Source organism: Panthera pardus, unplaced genomic scaffold (genome assembly GCF_024362965.1).
Source record: "Panthera pardus isolate Hobbes unplaced genomic scaffold, ASM2436296v1 HiC_scaffold_27, whole genome shotgun sequence".
NCBI classification, from domain to species: domain Eukaryota; kingdom Metazoa; phylum Chordata; class Mammalia; order Carnivora; family Felidae; genus Panthera; species Panthera pardus.
In genome coordinates this window covers 11043308-11053124 of record NW_026526843.1, presented here as the reverse complement: position 1 = coordinate 11053124, position 9817 = coordinate 11043308, and positions in this window count along the sequence as shown.

Here is a 9817-nt window from a genome sequence, read left to right as displayed (position 1 = left end):
TCTTTGGCACCCGGGATGGGACGGGGCACTGTTGTTCACAGGGCTTGAGTGTGGGAAGCAGACTGTAGGCGGGCAGGTAGCGATCTGACCGATCCCTCACCTTCCGGGACTAGAGCTATGTAGACACGGCCGATGCTACGAAAGCATTCTAGGCTCACGCTCCAGAGTTACTTACGGCCGAAGTGAGTTCAACTCATTTCGCGACTTGGATGGCGCAACAGACCACAAGATTCCCTGCCACAGATCAGGCAACCCACCCTCCCTTGCCCCGTCGAAGTGAACAGAAAGGAAATCGTGACTGAAGTCCGTGTCTGGAATCTCCTAATGGGATGCGGGAGTTCCGGACAAGCCACCTCACCCACCTCACTCTACAGTTGAGGTGTCTGAATTAGGGACAAAGCAGATTTTGCCCAAAATATTTGGACGAAATTTGGGTGGGGTGAGAAAGAAAAAATAAGACAATGACTCTATCGGGTAATAACTGCAACAGAGACAGAAAAATTACATAAGTCCAGGTAACGAGATGCTATTCTGCTCAACAAGCACAGGGCCCGTTCATCCCTGAACACCCATCTCCTCACCTGATATTCCACACAAGGATAGAGGCCCTTATGCTGAATACTCTCCACATCTTTCCAGAACACCGTCATCTTCATATGGAAACAGGACCATCCCCTTTAAAGAGAAATGATGACAAGGCTACAGTACTGGAATCCCTCAGTGGCAGTCCCTTCTCTATTCTAGACTGTCACTCATGACATTTCAAATTAAAACAACACGAGGAGGGGCGCCTGGGTGGCTCAGTCGGTTGAGCGTCTGACTTCAGCTCAGGTCGTGACCTCGCGGTCTGTGAGTTCGAGCCCAGCCTTGGACTCGCTGCTGTCAGCACGGTGCCCGCTTCGGATCCTCCGTTCTTGTTCTCTCTCTCTCTCTTTCAAAAATAAACATTTTTTAAAAATTAAAAAAATAAAAAATAGCACGAGGAAATACTTCTCAGACAGCGTGAGCTGATAGCTCTGTTCCCAAAGCTACTGACTGTGTGTAGCATGTGTGTAGAATGGACTCTTCCATGCTTCATACATCACTTTAGAGCTCAGAAGTATACTTGGCCTTGATCAAGGGAGCCCAGATCATGAAGCTCAAGGAAGGAAGTTAGCCAGCCTTTCAACAGAACAACTGAGCTAAATACGGGACTTCCACACGCTTGAATAGTTGTCTCAACTCCACCTCACTTTACGTAGAAAGATGAAAGTTATGCCATCATTTAAAAAAATTTTTTAACATTTATTCATTTTTGAGAGACAGAGCGTGAGCAGGGGAGGGGAGAGAGAGAGGGAGACACAGAATCCGAAGCAGGCTCCAGGCTATGAGCCGTCAGTGCAGAGCCCGACGCGAAGCTCGAACCTACAGACCGCGAGATCGTGACCTGAGCTGAAGTCGGACACCTCACTGACTGAGCCACCCAGGCGCCCCATATGCCATCATCTTCATAACCAGCACGTGGAGTTCTAAGTCTCCACCCCATTTTTTTGCCTTTGTAAACTATGGATGAATTCTCTGCCTTTTATTGTCTCCCTTGCAAGAGCTATGGAAAGTCTGAAAATCCAAGAAGTTCTCAGTCTGGAAGGAAAAAAAAATACGGGGTCACATAGTAAATTTGACACCTCGGTTGTTCATTTACATTATTCAAAACCTAAAGAATTGCTCTCAAATCCAATAAAATTAAAGATAGTTGGAATGCAAGCCAAGTGAATTTTGCCAGTAGTTTGCCTAATACAATTCAGTAATGATACAAAAACACAGAGAATAGGTTGTGATTTAAAATACCACACATAACCGGGGCGCCTGGGTGGCTCCGTCGGTTAAGCGTCCACTTCAGGACGCTCAGGTCATGATCTCACGGTTCGTGAGTTCGAGCCCCACATCGGGCTCTGCGCTGACAGCTCGGAGCCCCGAGCCTGCTTCGGATTCTGTGTCCCCCTCTCTCTCTCCCCTTCCCTGCTCACACTCTGTCTCTCTCTCTCTCTCAAACACAAAGATTAAAAAAAAACTTTTTTAATACCACACATAACCAAACAACATTCTAACTGCTTTTATTAGGAGGAGAGAAAAAAAGCTTAGAAAACTCTATTGCTGGAAAAAGCAAGAAGATAAACCCTCCTAAGGTCACTCTTGTCAAAACGTCCTTGTGCCCACTTCCACTTTAAATGTAATCTGCTGTTGGGGCACCTGGGTGGCTCAGTCGGTTAAGCGTCCGACTTCAGCTCAGGTCGTGATCTCGTGGTTCGTGAGTTCGAGCCCCACGTAGGGCTCCGTGCTGACAGCTCACAGCCTGGAACCTGCTTCAGATTCTGTGTCTCCCTCTCTCTGCCCCTCCCTCACTTGTGCTGTTTCTCTCTCTCTCTCTCAAACAAATGTTAAATTTTTTTCAAAAATAAAAAATAAAAATAAATGTTATCTGCCATATAAATCCAAAGGGGCATATTTACCAACTGTCTTTCTAGATCTAACAACTATTTGCCAGCAAAGGAAATTTACAGATATTAGTGCCAAGGCAGGCCTAATGGTTCTTCTATTTTACTGTAGCATGTCAGAAGTTGTGGGTTTATACAACTCCCAGCACACTAGCTGCTACCCCACTCTTTATCTTCCCCTGATGCTCGGCATTTCCAAAGCGACAACTCTTGACTTGTTCAACAAACGCCTCTAGATCTTCTATAGATATTTTCAACATTTAGCCAGTTGAATGGAATGCCTACTTTTTAAGGGGAAAATGCATTCTGTGTGCTCTCTTTCTTGAGGCTCTTTAAATTGGGAAAAATATGGGCATGTTATTTTCTTTTCAAAATACAAATATTAAATATAAGGTTCTTGGTTAATGGAAACCATCAAAATTATGGTCATTATTTCCACTAATTTTTCTTTTTTCTTTTGTTTAAATATGAAATTTACTGTCAAGTTGGTTTCCATACAACACCCAGTGCTCATCCCAACAGGTGCTCTCCTCAATGCCCATCACCCACTTTTGATTTCCTCCCACCCCCCCATCAACCCTCAGTTTATTCTCAGTTTTTAAGAGTCTCTTATGGTTTGCCTCCTTCCCTCTCTGTAACTTTTTTTTCCCCTTTCCCTCCCCCATGGTCTTCTGTTCAGTTTCTCAGGATCCACATAAGAGTGAAAACATACGGTATCTGTCTTTCTCTCTATGATTTATTTCACTTAGCATAACACTCTCCGGTTCCATCCATGTTGCGACAAAAGGCCATATTTCATTCTTTCTCATTGCCACGTAGTATTCCATTGTGTATATAAACCACAATTTCTTTATCCATTATCAGTTGATGGACATTTAGGTTCTTTCCATACTTTGGCTATTGTTGAAAGTGCTGCTATACACATTGGGGTACAAGTGCCCCTCTGCATCAGTACTCCTGGATCCCTTGGGTCAATTCCTAGCAGTGCTATTGCTGGGTCATAGGGTAGGTCTATTTTTAATTTTTTGAGGAGCCTCCACACTGTTTTCCAGAGCGGCTGCCCCAGTTTGCATTCCCACCAACAGTGCAAGAGGGCTCCCGTTTCTCCACATCCTCGCCAGCATCTATAGGCTCCTGATTTGCTCATTTTAGCCACTCTGACTGGCATGAGGTGATATTCTTTTTTCTTCTTTTTATTTCTTTAACGTTTTTATTTTGAGAGACAGAGAAAGACACAGCATGAGCGGGGGAGGGGCAGAGAGAGAGGGAGACACAGAATCTGACGCAGGTTCCAGGCTGTGAGCTGTCAGCACAGAGCCCGACGCGGAGCCTGAACCCACAAACTGTGAGATCATGACCTGAGCCGAAGTCAGATACTTAACCGACTGAGCCACCCAGGTGCCCCTCCACTAATTTTTCTTATCCCTATACTTACTCTTAAAATAAAAAACAAAACTTGAACAGGCCAGTGTCCAGTGCGGCATGGGGTTAGAGCTGAATATTTATGTAACCTCACAGTTTAGATAAAGATACAGAAAAATTCCCTTACAGCACTGGTCATCAGGGACAAGATTCCCTTCTTAAAGCTTAAACGAAATAAAAATTATTTTAAATAATAACAATAATTACATCACCACTAGTTATAATTTATTGAGAAGAGCTAAAGAGATTGGGTGCTTACCAAGTTCCAGGTACCGTACTAAGGACATACAGATATTATATCATTTTAGCCTCTCACTAACATAGGTGGATATTTTATTACCCTGTTTTACAGATAAAGGAACTAAAGCTTAAAGCTAAATAGGCTAAGATCGCACATCCCACTGTGCTCTACAACCTGTCTGATAACAAACACGCACACAGCACTTGTAAAGTATGTTATACATTTAGCAAGTGTTTCACATGCACTCCGCCAATACTCACATCACCTCTGCCTGCCAAGAGGTAACTAGCCTATTTGAGTGCTTCTGGGGACACAGAAACAAGGGTGGCGCACTGCAGAGCCCCTGGGGCCGGAGTGGGACGTACCAGGACTCACATCCCTGTTCCAGGATTTATTGGCTGTGTGACCTCGAGCAAATGGCTTAACCTCTCTGAGCTGCCTTTTCTTCACCTGCACAATGGGTTTCACTGTCCGGCTTTATTTCCCCCACAGTGTTACTACTCCTAAGATAATGTACGTGAAGGTGTTTTGTTAACTGCAAAGTGATAGAAATGGGATTCTTAATGTAGGGTCCACAAACAGGCTGCGGCACGTTTATTCAATGCCTTGAAAACATCTGCAAGCTTTGCTTGTGTGTGTGTGTATGTGTGCGCGTGCATTTTTTTCTGGGAAGACTGACCACAGTTTTCATCGGATTGCCCCCACAAATGGTTAAAACCTGCTACAGTATACAAATATCATTTTGTCTTTAGGTGACTGAGAAGGTAAGAATTCTTTTTACTGAAGACAGCTCTGTCTCCCTATACTTTCTTTCTCCATCTATTCGGCTCTGCCTTATGATGGCCACCAGAGGGGACGAGCACATTGCCACTTTCACACCCCAGCCTTCCCAAGATTCAACAGTGGTTTTCTCTCCTCATCTACACCTCCAGCCCCCCGGCTCTCATTCCCTCACTCATTCATTCAACACACATTACAGGCCAAATTTAAGCACAAGCAGTGTGCTGGGATAGAGCAGGAGACAGAACGCCCTACCCCATGAAACTTAAGAGTCTCGTGGAGAGGACAGATAAAAGTCGGGTCTTGAGAGTGGAAAGAGACTGCTAGGGGTAGATGGAGTGTGGAGTGCATGGGAGCACAGCTAATCCCTGCCTCCTTTTCATCCAGGAAATGCTGGAGTCCTTCTCTAGCCTCGCCACTTTTCTCCCACTGCACTTAGTTTAGCTGGAGGGTCCTTTTGAGCCAGAAAAAAACACACGGGTGTATTATGACCCGCCAAGCAAGAAACATCTCAATCCTTACAGGAACCCTACACTTCAATTAGTTCGTCCTAACATCAAATCACATATTTCCTCAATTCCGAGGGTCACCGTTTTTACATTTTAATACGTCCGCAAGTGTGAAGTAACTGTGTACTACATTTAAGCCTGAGCACTTTATCTTTTCCAAACAGAGATCTTTCTGAATCCGTGATGCAAGCTGTCAGCAACCGATAGCATCTTTAAACAGTGGAAATATGATCAATTCTTGAGCAATCACTTCTTGCACTCTTGACTCACGTATGATGGAGTGTGAGCTCTTTAAAATGTCGGGTGCTCGCTTCGGCAGCACATATACTAAAATGTCGGACAAGGCCCTCAACGATCAAGCCTCTGCCCATGGCCCATCTCAATTCTCACCACATGCCGTCTTGACCCCTATGCACCAGGTCTTCCTAATTGCTTTCCAGTGACAAGTGATATTTCCTACCTCTAACACCTAGCTATTAGCTTATCTTCCCCAACTAAACGGTGAGCATCCCCAGGGCACTACTATGCCTAATTCAGCTCCCCATCTCCAGGACAGTTCCCCCAATACGTGTACGGCGAAGTGTTAAGGAATAAATTAACCCCTCGGCCTCTTTTCACACGAGTTGCTAAGCCCATCTCCTCGATCCCGTACTTGTGCGATGGGTTTCAAGATGTAGCCCAGATCCCAGCCTGTCTATGAAGCCTTTCCTAATTATCCCAGCCAGAAAACACCTCTCTCGTCTCTGAATTCACTCCTGACAGTCCATGAGGCTTCAACAGGAGTTCATCAGCCTGCAGAAGCAAGTTTCACTAGAATAGTGTTTCCCTGAGGTTCTGAGAACAGGGCACACACAAATACTGTGTTTTATACACACAAAGCGATAAAAAGATTCAAAACAGCCCAAAGCAGGCAGATGGTAATGACCTTACAATCACTATTTCTCTGCATAGGAAGACATCCACAGCTATTGCCCACCCACGTAGCTGTTTGAGTCAAACTATTTACTTCCCTGATCGCATATGCTCTCTCTAACACTCTCTAAGCCCAGTTTGTACTTTTGGAGGAGTTTCTCCCTCCTTTGACGTTTTAAGCATTTGGGGTGCTCTGCAGAGTTCAGCAATGATGAGACACTATGCCTTGTTTTGCTCCAAGTCTTGTCAATTCCTACATTTACAAATTCAAAGATAGGCATCACGATGGTTAAACGCCACAGTCTTGAAGGGTCTTCCTACTTTAGACAGTCTGTGAGCCTATGGCAGAGACCCGTGCCCTTCATCTTCTAGATCCCCATGCCCCAGCTGAGGTCTGGGGCCAAACACGTGTATGGTAAATAAATGAAGTGATTTATTTTGTATTTGACCTTGTTTTGCTTTATAAGATATGTGTGTTTAGCATTAATAACTGATCGATACAATCTTCCTTTATGAAAGTATCAGGAATAAAGGAATCATTCAAGGCCAGCTTCCTTAGGTTCAGGCCTCGTGAAGGACTCACACGACTCAGCTGATTTGTGAGGAAGTCATCCCATCACTGCTCAAGAAAGCCTATTCCTCCTGAAGGTCACAAGAGAACAGCGGGTGTTCAGGGAGAGCCCTGAACAGGTGCAGGGGGTTCCACCTTACATTTACAGGCTCACAATTCCGTGGTTTAAGTAGCTTACTCTGAAATAGGAAGTTATTTTAAAATAACAAAAAGTTCTCTGGGACTTCAGTAACCCTAAGTGGGAATGTAGAAAGCAAAAAGGAGACTCTAGAACATTGAAGAACAAACTAAGTCTTCTTCTGACCTTATCTTCAGCCAGATAGCAGTCTGATGTTATTGGGGAAGAGTTTTAATTGTATAATGGCTAGAATGGGACTTTCAGTTTTACTCAATTAAGAAAAAAATATGTTGGTTTTTGGAAAACAATGCAGAGTGGTCCAACTCATCTAACCCTCTCTGAAAAATAGTCCTGGGCTGGAATTCAAGGGCACTCCTGGTTCAAGGCCATTGTGCTTGGGCAGAGGTAACGGATCATGCTCCAAAATGGCTAAGTCACTGAACTAGGAGAGCAGAGACAGGAGCCTCTTCCTGGCGGTGTTACCTGCCCTCCCCCGACCACCCACCCCAACAATGCGATGATGCTCCTTCTTCTAGGACAATGTGAAAATCAATGATCCCTCCCTTGGATTACAAGGACTTTGTGATATAGGATCAGACAAGAGAAACACTTAGACTCCTTGAAGATGTGCCCTGACTTCCTGGTAAAATGAAATGACAACACCCACAGCATCGCAGAAGGCCAGTTTCAAATATAGAATTCTCAAACTCCTGGGAGCTCTGAGTCAGAATGTGGCAGTGAGAGGAGCACCAGCGCCTGGTCCCCAGACCACCGCCCTCTTCACTGCCCACTCTACCCAGGCTGCCCCACTTACATGAGGATCCTCATGTCCTCCCATGTGGGGACCTCGGACTGAATGTTGAAGCTCCAGCCGTAATGATCCAGCAATCCTATTTCTAAGTATATACGTGTTGACAACATATGTCCACACAAAAATGTATATGCACATGTCCACGGCATTACCATTCACAATAGTCAAAAGGTGGAAACAACCCAAATGTCCCTCAACCGATCGTTGGATAAACATCCAATGAATTACTGGGGCACCTGGGTGGCTCCGTCGGTTAAGCGTCCGACTTCGGCTCGGGTCATGATCTCGCGGTTCGTGAGTTCGAGCCCTGCGTCGGGCTCTGTGCTGACAGCTCAGAGCCTGGAGCCTACTTTGGACTCTGTCTCTCCATTTCTCTCTCTACCCCACTCACTCTCTCTCTCTCTCTCTCTCTCTCTCTCTCAAAAATAAGCCAACATTTAAAAATGTTTAAAAAATAAAATAAAAGGAATGAAGTACTGATACATGCTACGACAAGAATTAGCCTTGATAACACACTAAGTGAAAGAAGACAGTCATAAAAGACCACAATATTGTATGATCCCACTTATATGAAATATCCATGACAGGTAAATCCACAGAGACACAAACCAGATTCGTGGTTGCCAGGGATTGGGGGAAGGAGGGATTAGCAAGTGACTCGCTTAGTCAGTATGGGGTTTCCACTGGTGGCCATGAATGGACGCACAACACTGTGAATGCACTAAATGCTTATCTTAGTCCATTCGGGCCACTATGAGAAAATGCCACTGACTGGGTAACTCATAAACAACAGAAATTTATTTCTCACAGTTCTGGAGACTGGAAGGCTGAGATTAAGGCACCAGCATGGTCACGTCATCACGAGGGTCCTCTTCCTGGTTCACAGCCAATGCCTTCTCACTGTGTCCTTACGCGGCAGAAGGGACTAGGGATCTCTCTGGAAACTCTTTTATGAGAGCACTGATCCCATTCAGGAAGGCTCCACCCACATGCCTGAAAATATCTCCTAAAGGCCCCGCTGCCTTATACCATCATCTTTGCGGGTTGGGATTTCAACATCTGAATTTTGGGAGACATACTCAGAACACAGCAATGCCACGGAATTTTCCTCTTTAAAATGGTTAAAATAGTAAGTTTTATGTTAGGTGTGTTTTTATCACAATTAAAAAAAATAATCCCAAACTCATTTATGCAAAAGTACTGATGACTGCTATCAGCTTACATGTTAAAAATTTTAACATATGGTGAAAGCAGCTAACGTTTGCTGAGTTTGAACCATATGTTAATTACTTTATAGCTCTATGAATTCTCATGACTACCTTGCAAGGTAGGGGTTTTTTGCAATTTTTTAAATGTTTATTTATTTTTGAGAGAGAGAGAGAGAGAGAGAGAGAGAGAGAGAGAGGAGTGAGCGAGCATGAGCGGGGGAGGGGCAGAGAGAGAGAGACAGAGAATCTGAAGCAGGCCCCAGGCTCCGAGCTGTCAGCACAGAGCCCGACGCGGGGCTCGAACTCACAAACTGTGAGATCGTGACCTGAGCCAAAGTCGGATGCTTAACCGACTGAGCCACCCAGGTGCCCCTAAGGTAGGTATTTTTATCACCATTTTTTAAAGTTTATTTATTTATTTTGAGAGAGAAAGTCAGAGACAGAGACAGAGAAAGGCAGAGAGACAGGGAGAGAAAGAATCCCAAGTGGCTCTGTGCTGTTAGTGTGGAGCCCAACACAGGGCTTGATCCCACAAACCATAAGATCATGACCTGAGCTGAAACCTCTTAAGAGTCAGACACTTAGCTGACTGAGCCACCCAGTCACTGCTATCCCCATTTTAAAGGTGAGAAGACTGAGAAGTGAACTGTTTTGTCCAAGGTCACATAACTCTAAGTAGCAGCACTGGAATCCAAATCCACACTCCCAAGTCTATACTCCTGACTATACTAAAGAAAGAGGCGATATGGAAGAATGCAGGACATCTATCAG